General features: G+C 36.2%; 1 pseudogene; it reads right to left on the reverse strand.

The window, feature by feature from the left end:
- Nucleotides 1–6,914: 6,914 nt before the first annotated feature.
- Nucleotides 6,915–9,894, reverse strand: LOC107153823 (annotated as a pseudogene).

Raw genomic sequence — 9,894 nt, forward strand, 5'->3', positions numbered from 1 at the left:
GCCCCTCCTCTGACGTCAAGGCCCGCCCCGGGCACGTGATGACAACACAACAAGCGGCGGGGCGGGGCGGGGCGGGGTCGTTCCGGTGCTGGTCCGGGACGTGCAGACGCGAAGTCATGCTGACGCGCGAGCCTGGAACGAATTCTTGCGTGTAATTTGAGCTGACCGGATGCAATGAATTATGCAGATAGCACTGGGCTAGAGGATACGGAGAACTGTGGAATGAGGAAGTGCGAGGTGCTAAGGTGCTAGCGCCCAAATCTCCCACAGGAACTGGATCTCCACGTTTTAGCCAATCCTTGTGCATTTAGTTTTTAAATATCTGTTAAGAACTCACTTCTGTAAGGGGTATCGTGATACAAAGCAAAAATTCCCAGTTGCTCCCTGCCCTAAACCTAAAATATACCTGGTGAGACAAAAAACCGTGGAATCCAAGGTTTCCTAAAACTTGCTAATTGAAAAGAGAAAGGGAAATTCAGAAAAATAGAAAAGAGAAGAAAATAATTACTCAAATCTTATCAACCACCTAACCTATTTCTGGGACATGACTTGGGAAGCTGTGCGTGGGTGAATCTCAACTGTGTTCCTAAACACTGCTACATAAGATCTCTGTCTTTGTACGATTTCCTTGATCTGATTTATGTGTGGCAATGTATTTCTCCCAGTCTGTTACTTCTTGTAACTTTGTTTCACAGTGCAGACCTATAAAGTTGTAGTGTAACTAAATCTGTCAAGTATACAGGATTTGGGAAGAAGCTCACCCAGGATTATGAATCTATTCTCCCATAACTTTTATCTAATGCTCAATTTTATGTTGAGACCCTAATTCACCTGAAATTTACTTTTCATATGTTGTAAATTATTTAACGTCAAGTTTTCCTCATTTTTTAGTCAATTGACCCAAAGATTTCATTAATTTTTAAGGCATTCTTTCTTCCACTGATTTGAAATTAGCTTTCTAAGGTTCTAAATGCTCACAAAAGGAGGGTCTAATTCTACCATCTAAAGTTACTAGGTAACTGCTAGAGAAAGTTTCTCTTGTCTTTTAAAAAGTTTTCCTGGCTATTTATTCTTCAGATGAATTTAAAAATAGGCCTGCCCCAAATTTGACCTTGTGTTGGTAATTATTATTTTTACGTTTTTATATTTTTTGGTACTGGGGATGGAACCCAGAGTCTTCTGCATGCTAGGCAGGTGCTCTCTCTACCGCTGAGCCACACTTTCAACCCCTTCAGCATTATTTGAACAAGGTGATATATTAAACTATTCTTTTTAATATATTTGAAAATTCAATACTAAAAAGTTTTTTTAATTACTGAATTGTCAGATATTATTGCAAACTCTTTAGATTTTAGTCAGAAATTTCAATTAATAGATTAACTGGGGTGGGGGTAACTTATATGTTTACAGAAGTGCCTTTGCATTCAAGACTGTTTTATCCCTCCTTGTGGGGTGGGGGGAGGATGCTTCCTCAAAAGGCTTTCAGATGTTTCTTAATCTTTTAAAAGTTTTGATATAATCTTATGTTCATTTTATTAAAAAACAATTAGGAAATTTCCTTTTCTTTGGTCTTAAATAAATGAAATTGAAATTACTGTTTTTAGGGATGTAATTCCCTTATAAAAACGTAGGGGCCTGGTGCTTTCAGGGGGATTTGCTCTGTTTCTGTAAGATGTCACTTTCATTTCTCACTTTGTGTTATTTGTCCTCTATTTTTTCTTGATTATATTACCTAAAGGTTTGTCTATTTTATTGACTCTTAAATCAAATTCCTGCTTCGTAATTGTATTATTCCTAATGTCTTCTTTTAACAGCTTTATTAAAATTTAATTAATATACCAGGCAACTTTGCTGTTTAAAGATCAGAATTCAGTATTTTCACTAGATTTGCAGAATTGTGCAATCATTGCCCCAACCTAATTTCAGAAAAAAGAAAACCTATAATTCTATTAGATTTCCAATTTGTTTCCTTTTGATGTGTGTTTGTTTGCTACTAGGTATGATAGGGGATTTAACCTAAAGGTGCTTTACTGCTAAGCTACACCCCCAGCCTGTTTAATTTTTTTTATTTCAAGACAGGGTCTCCCTGAGTTGTTTAGGTCCTTGCTAAATTGCTGAGCCCAGACTTCAACTTCCAATTCTCTTATCTCAGTCTCCTGAGTCCCTGGGATTACAGGTATGTGCCACCATGCCTGGTTAGTCCTCATTTCTTTAAACAATTTCTTTTAATACCCAGAAAGTTCTGAACCATAATAAAATTAGAAAACATCCTCTTTTTCTGCCTTTACTTCCATTACCCATTGTTTTAGTGGGTCATATTCTCTCTTAATATTTAACTATGTAGTTTTAATATGGTTATATTATTTAACAATTTAATGTGATAAAGGTACCTCTTACTTTTCTTCCTGTTTTCTATCACATTTTTAATTATTTACTAGAGTCTACACATAAGAGTATATATTCATAGCTATCGCCACATCATGGTGCATAACAAACCACCCTAAACTCACCAAGTTAAACAAGAAATATTTATTCTCTCTTACAGACTAGACAAGTGTTCTACCACTGTACTTTTTATATTTTATCTGTGAGATGGACCCTCACCAAGTTGCCCAGGCTGGCCTCCAATTTGCAATCCTCCTTCTGGAGCCTCCTGAGTAGCTAGCATCATAGGAAAGCACCACCAATTCTGGGTCAGTGAAAGTTTTCAATTGTGCCAAATATGGAGCTCTTTTGTTGTTGTTGTTGTTGTTGTTGTTGTTATGAACATCCAGTTTTTCCAGCACCATCTGTTGAAAGGTTTTTCTTTCTCCAATGAGTTGCTTTTGCATCTTTATGAAATTAGCTATTCATATATGTGTGGGCTTATTCCTGACCTCTTCATCCTGTTACTTTGATTTATCTATCTTTATGCCAATACACACTTTTGTTGATTTACCTTTATAGTGAATCCTGATATTAGGTAATGGTATCCCTCCAACTTTGTTTTTCATTTAAAGTTATAGGTCTTTGAATTTCCATGTGTTTTAGAACCAGCTTGTGAAAATTCATAATAATGTTCTGCTGGAAAATGATTGGATTGTTTTGTATCTATGGATGAATTTCTCAAGAATTGATATATTCACAATCTTGAGCAACAACCCATGAACAAGAAATTTCTCTCAGTAGGTCTTCTTAAATGTCTCTTGGAAATTTTTTTTTTTTTGTAAGTTTTCAGTGTATAGGTTCTGTACATCTTTAGTCAGAATTATCCCTAAGTATTTCTACTTTGGGATACTATTATTAATGGTTTTGTTCTCACTGGTTCTAGTAACTTTTGAATAGATTCCAAAGGCTTTTCTACATAGAGACCATGTTGTTGTTGAGTACATGAATAATTTTCAGAGATTCTTGTTAATTATTTTCTATTAAACTCTATTGCGACCACAGGAAATACATAGTGTGAATAACTTGAATTATTTCAATTTTATTGATATTTATTTTGTGACCTAAAGTAGGATTATTTTCATAAATGTTATGTATGCATTTGAGAAAAACATGTTGGGTGGAGTGTTCTGTAAATGTCAATTAGATCAAGTTGGATAGTGTATTTTTCAAAGCTACTATAATTTTTCTGATTTTCTGCCTAATTGTTCCATGATTTATTGAGACAGGAGTATTAATATATAAGACTGTGGATTTGTCTATTTTTTGTGTGTGTTATGCTATTTCAGTTTTTGTTTCATGTGTCTTTAAACTCTGTTACCAGATATAGGTACACCAACATTTAGAATTGTCATCTTCTCAATTGCTTTCTTACTTTTCACCTTAATTCTTTCCTCTGAAATCTGCTTCACCTGATATTATTATTAATCACTTGAGCTTTTCCATGAGTAAAATTAGTATTAATGTCTTTTGACTTATTTTTTCTTTTACTATTTACATATCATATTCAAAGGACATTATTATACACAGAATATAATTGAGTCTTGCTTTTTTATTCTACTCTAACAATCTCTTTCAAGTGGAGTAATTAGATCATTTACATTTAATGTGATTATTGGTAAGGTTGTCATTGTATTTGATTTTTATCTGTCCCATCTGTTGTTTACTTTATAGATTAATCAAGCATTTTGTATGATTCCAATAGATCTCCTTTGTTGGCTTATTCCTGTAACTCTGTTTTATTGGGTTTTGATGGACATGTTTGTAATTATTATATCTCCTTTTCTTGCTGAAATTAACTTTACCATTGAACTACATCCTCAGCTCTTTTTATATTTTAATTTGAGACTGGATCTCACCTAGTTGCTGAGGCTTTCACTAGATTGCTGAGGGTGGCCTCAAACTTGCAATCCTCCTGTCTCAGTCTCCCAAGTTCCTGGGATTACAGACATGCACCACTGAGCCCTGATGTATCTTCTTGATAATTGACACTTTTATAAATAAATAATGACCTTTTTGTCTTAAACAGTTTTTGGACTTAAACATTATTTTGTTTGATATTAGTATAGGAACCCAGTTGTCTTTAGATTACTATTTACATGAAAAACTTTTTCATTCTTTAACTTCAGACTTTCTGTCTTTGGATCTAACGTCAGTCCCTTGTAGGTTGCATATGTTGGATCATGTTTTTAAAAAATCCCTTCTGCCAGTCTCTTTCTCTTGGATAGTACAGTTCACTTACACTTAATGTAATTACTGAAAAGAAGGAATTTACTTTTGACATTTTTGCTACTTGTTTCTATATGTCTTATATCCTTCCCCCTCATTTTCTTCAGTACTGCCTTCCTTGATTAAATGCACTTTCTTTCTATTGTTTTAATTCTCATTTCTGTTTCTACATATCTATCTGACATATTCTTAGTGGTTTCACTAGGGATTGCATTTAACATACTAAATTTGTAACAGTTTATTTGAAATTGACACCAAATAATCTCGATAACACCCTGATACTCTTAGATAGCTCTGAGACCCTGTTCTGGTTTGGCTGAGGTGTGAATGAAAAGCTCCTGTGTTAGTCCATCCTAATTTGAAAGGACTGCTGTGGGTGGTAACTCTCATGGGTGGGGTGTGACTGAGCAGGTAGGTTGCTGGAGTGTGCCTTGGAAATTTTATCTCATTCCCGTCTGCTCCTCAGTCCTCTTCTCTGCTACTCGTCTGCAATGAGCTAGTAGCTTTTCTTTGCCCCATCCTTCAGCCATGATGCTCTGCCTCATCTTTGGCCCAAAACAATGGAACCAGTGACCATGGACTGAACCCATGAAACTGTGAGCCAAAATAAACTTTTTCCACCTCTAAGTTGGTAGTCATCAGGTATTTTGGTCACAGTGACAACAGGCAGAATGACATATGAAGATACAGAATGTCTCCCCAAAGCTTGTGTGCAGTAGATTTGGCCCCCAGTGCAGCAATTTCAGAAGTGGGACTTCTGGGAAGCGACTTATTCATGAGGGTTCTGATCTCATGGATGGATTAATCCATCGATGGGTTTATAATTGAATAAATTATTGGAAGATGGTGGAAACTGTAGGAGGTGAGAAATGTGAGTTAAAGAAAGTAGGCCACTGGGGGTGCGCCCTAGAATGGTGTCACTTTTTTCTGGTCCCTTCTTCCTCTCTGTCTCTCTCTCTCTCTCCTTCTTGGGCTGCCATGAAGTGAGCAGCTTCCTCCACCACATGCTCCCATAACTATGATGTTCTGCCTTTGTCTCAGGCAAAGAGCAGGGGAGCCAATTGACCATGGACTGAAACATCATAAACCATGAGTCAAAAGAAATCTTTCTTCCATTAAGTTGATTTTCTTAGGAAACTTGTCACAATGATGGAGAGCTAACACACCCCCTTTATGTCGCACCTGTGCACAGATCATATCTTTAAACATTGTGTGCCATTAACATGGATCTATGATAGTCTAATATCCTGCTATTTTTTTTTTTTTTTTTGGTACTAGGGATTGAACTCAGGGCCACTCGCTCGACCACTGAGCCACATCCCCAGCCCTATTTTGTATTTTATTTAGAGACAGGGTCTCACTTGGTTGCTTAGCACCTCACTTTTGCTGAGGCTGGCTTTGAACTCCAGATCCTCCTGTCTCAGCCTCTGGAGCTGCTGGGATTACAGATGTGCACCTAGCTTAATGTCTTGCTTTTTAAATACAGAAAACAAAAGGACTTGTTAAAAGCCAAAACTACAAACCAGACTTTTATGTTTATCTGTATACTTACCTTTATTGGAGTTTTTATTTCTTCAAGAAATTCAAGTATTCTTTCACTTCATCTTCCTTTAGCATTTAAAAAAAATGTATTCGTGCATAATAATTACACAGAACCGTGGGTTTCATCTGTCATGTGTGCATGCACGTAAAATAACTTGGTCCATTTCATTCCCCATTATCTGCCTTGCTCTTTCCTGCTGCTTCCCTCTGACCCCTTCCTTTTTCCTGCTGGTGTCCCTTCTATTTTCATGAGAGCTCCCCCCCTCCACTTTTTCTCTCGAGCTTCCACAAATCAGAGAAAACCCACAACCCTCAACTTTCTGAGTCTGGCATATTTTTGTTTAATATAATACTCTCAAGTTCCATCCATTTTTCTACAAATAACAGTTTTGTTGTTCTTTGGCGATGATAGAAACTCATTGTGTATGTATACCACATTTTCTTTATCTATTTATCTGATGACACACACCTAGGCTGGTTCTGAAATTTGGCTGTTGTTAATTGTGCGGTTATAAACATGGGTGTGCATATCTCTCTAGTATGCTGACTTTAATTCTTTTTTTTTAATTAAGATTCTCTCTCTCTTTTTGAGAGAGAGAGAGAGAGAGAGAGAGAGAGAGAATTTTTTTTTTAATATTTATTTTTTAGTTCTCGGCGGACACAACATCCTTGTTTGTATGTGGTGCTGAGGATCGAACCCGGGCCGCGCATGCCAGGCGAGGGCGCCACCGCTTGAGCCACATCCCCAGCCCGACTTTAATTCTTTAGAATTAAATGTCTTAGCCCTGATTTTAGAGGAAATGCTTTCAGTTTTTACCTATTTGGTATGATACTGGTTTTGAGTTTGTTGTATATAGCCTTTATTGTGTTGAGGTAACTTCTTTCTATCCCTCTAGTTTTTCTACCTTCTTTCTATCCTTCTATTTTTTTTCTTCTTTCTATCCTTCTAGTTTTTCCCAGGTTTTTAATTTAATTCCTTAATATCAAGGAGTAGGCATAGCTAGATACTATGGTGGTTCCATTCCTAGCCTTCTGAGGACCCTCCATACTGATTTTCATAGTGGCTGTACTAATTTACATTCTCACCAACAGTGTTTAAGGGTTTGTTTTCTCTGACATTTTTTTTAATATACAGGTACTTTTGTTGTATACATATTAGATACACACAAAAATGAAAATCCTACTCTCTAGAACATAAGACAATAAATAAAACAAAGATATTACATAAACGGCATGAACATTAGACCAAGTATGTGATCTTCACATTCATATTACATATGTAGTTCAACTGTTCTTTTATAGTTCACTTATTTGAAACTATAGACTGATGTAGGATATATGACACTTAAGTATTAGTTCATGGCCTTAGAAAACAAGTTTGTTGGTGGTATTTATATATGGGAAAAATAAAACTGTTCACGGTATGTAACTAGCATGTCTCAGGGGACATGAGTTAAGAAAGCAAGTGTAAGTATTATTTCAGAAATGCTACCTTCATTGGAATGACACTTCTTGAATATACATTCCTTCCTGAACTCCATTCTAATATAGCTTATAAACTCTCAAATGAAGCTATGGAGGTTAAAATTTAAATATAATCCAGCTATAAAAGATTGGGACTTTTTTTTTTTTTTGGTGCTATGGATTGGAACTCAGGGGCTTCAGGCATGCTAAGCACACACTATACCACTGAGCTCTATTCCCAGTCCCATTATTTTACTTTCATACTAATTAAATAAAGGCAAAAATATTGTCAGTATTCTGTTTAAAGGCAGGGAGGTACATCATAAAGTTTTAAAACATGTCAACATTAAAAATATACTTTTATCTAGAACACCTGATGATGCATCATTACTATACTTATATTTAGTAAAGTGAACAAGCTACCATTATGACAAACCCTATTTATATTTAAGGAACACAATAAACAAACTGACTAAATTTACCTATATTAAGGAAAAACTCAGTCTGTTGTGATTGACAAGGCAGGATGCACAGAAGGACAACTCCTATAAGAAGAATGTTAGTGAAGAAGTTCACTGCCAAGAATACTTAAATACTTAGCCAACTGTAGACGTAAGGGAAATAGAAAGCCACACAAAACAAAGGAAACCAAGGAATAATAATAATAAAAAAAAACCTCATTCCTCATTGGAGCCTTATTTCTCTTCTGTATCAGTCTCAGAGTACAGAGAGCACAGTGCTGCATTAGGACGGCATACGAAAGCATCAGTTTTGCCTCCTGGCTCTGATAACTGTTCCAGTGAAGACACACAGGATAATGGTCTTTTAACATATCTGGTAATTTAGAAGTCTTCTCTTGAATACGTCGAGAACGTCTCACTGGTGTTAGAAACTTCAGCTCCTTAAATGCAGAATTTGATTCATCAAATTGGATCTTCTTTTTTATACTTTGCAAGTATGGTGTAGTAGATACATTTTATTTAATTAAGCAGCTTGCTATAGTTTCTGCATCAGGGGTTTTAACATCATTGGTCAGAGCTTTCATTTTGTCATCTTGTTCTGTCTTTAAATACCACATTTCTATGATGTTTATTCTCCATTTCTGGTTTTTCTGGCTCTAAATTAACACCTATATCTTCAGTGTTGACTTCTTGAACTTGTTCTTTGGATACAAGCCTCAATATTTTCTCCCAAATTAACTTTTTCTTGACTCTTCATTGTTAGAATATCCACAAGGGGCGTGTCACATCTCTTCAATAGGCTGAGCCCCTGCCAGAATGGCCTTCTCAAAGATTGAGATAATATTTTCAATAGGACTTGTGATTGGTTCAATATGTACAAGACATATCCAATATTTCACAAGTTTTTTGGCATCTGGAATATTTTTAATTAGGTCATTCAGTGTAACCAATATTTCTCTTTTGGGCACCCCTTATTAATCAGGTTTAGGCATTCAGAAATCGTCTTGTTTACTTTTTCAGTAAATAATCTTTGTTCATCTTCTTCTGCCATGGTAGTTCAAAAGGACCCAACTGGTTTTTCATTTTGTCCTTCAGATGTGGGCTGGGTAACTGCTGGGTTAGGGGGGCCTTTTCAATACTTTTCCTTTGCCAATTTTCCACTCACACAGAGGAGCTTTTCTGTCTTTCGAAGTTTCTTTGGGCCGAGCTGACCTATCAATAGTTGCTTTTGCTATAGTATGTCTTTGTTGGTCAATGGTTTTTGACTTCTCTATCAATTTGGTATTAGAAGATGAAGCAGGCTTGGCTACAATTTCAGATGCTATGCTTCTTGATAACACCCTATTTCTTTTTATGTCCCGAGAAGAACTGGTTTTGACATTAGATACAATCGTTTTGGGTTCTTTTCTTGAGGCCCTTTCCGGATTTTAACACTGGCAGGGGTTTGGCTGATGCCTTGTTTCATGGTGTCCTGGGTGTTATTGTAGTGACTTCTAATAGGAGGTCTCACAAGTTGTGTGGTCTGAGGTTTAGTGTTCACAAATTTAGTGCTTTCAAATTTAGTAGTAGCAGTTATATTTGAGGCTTTATTACTTCTCGATGTTACATTGGTGGTGTTTACAAGTTCAGGCTTTGTGGTTTTGGAGACAGTAGCTGAAAGTTGCTTTGTTGTTGCAGAACTCTCATTTTTGACTTGTAGAGGCTTTCTAAATGAATTAACCTTAGATTGAACAATTTGGCCACAATAAGACCCAAGCACAGGTTTCTTGGGCAT

Source organism: Marmota marmota, unplaced genomic scaffold, assembly GCF_001458135.2.
Source record: "Marmota marmota marmota unplaced genomic scaffold, marMar, whole genome shotgun sequence".
In the NCBI taxonomy this organism is placed as follows: domain Eukaryota; kingdom Metazoa; phylum Chordata; class Mammalia; order Rodentia; family Sciuridae; genus Marmota; species Marmota marmota.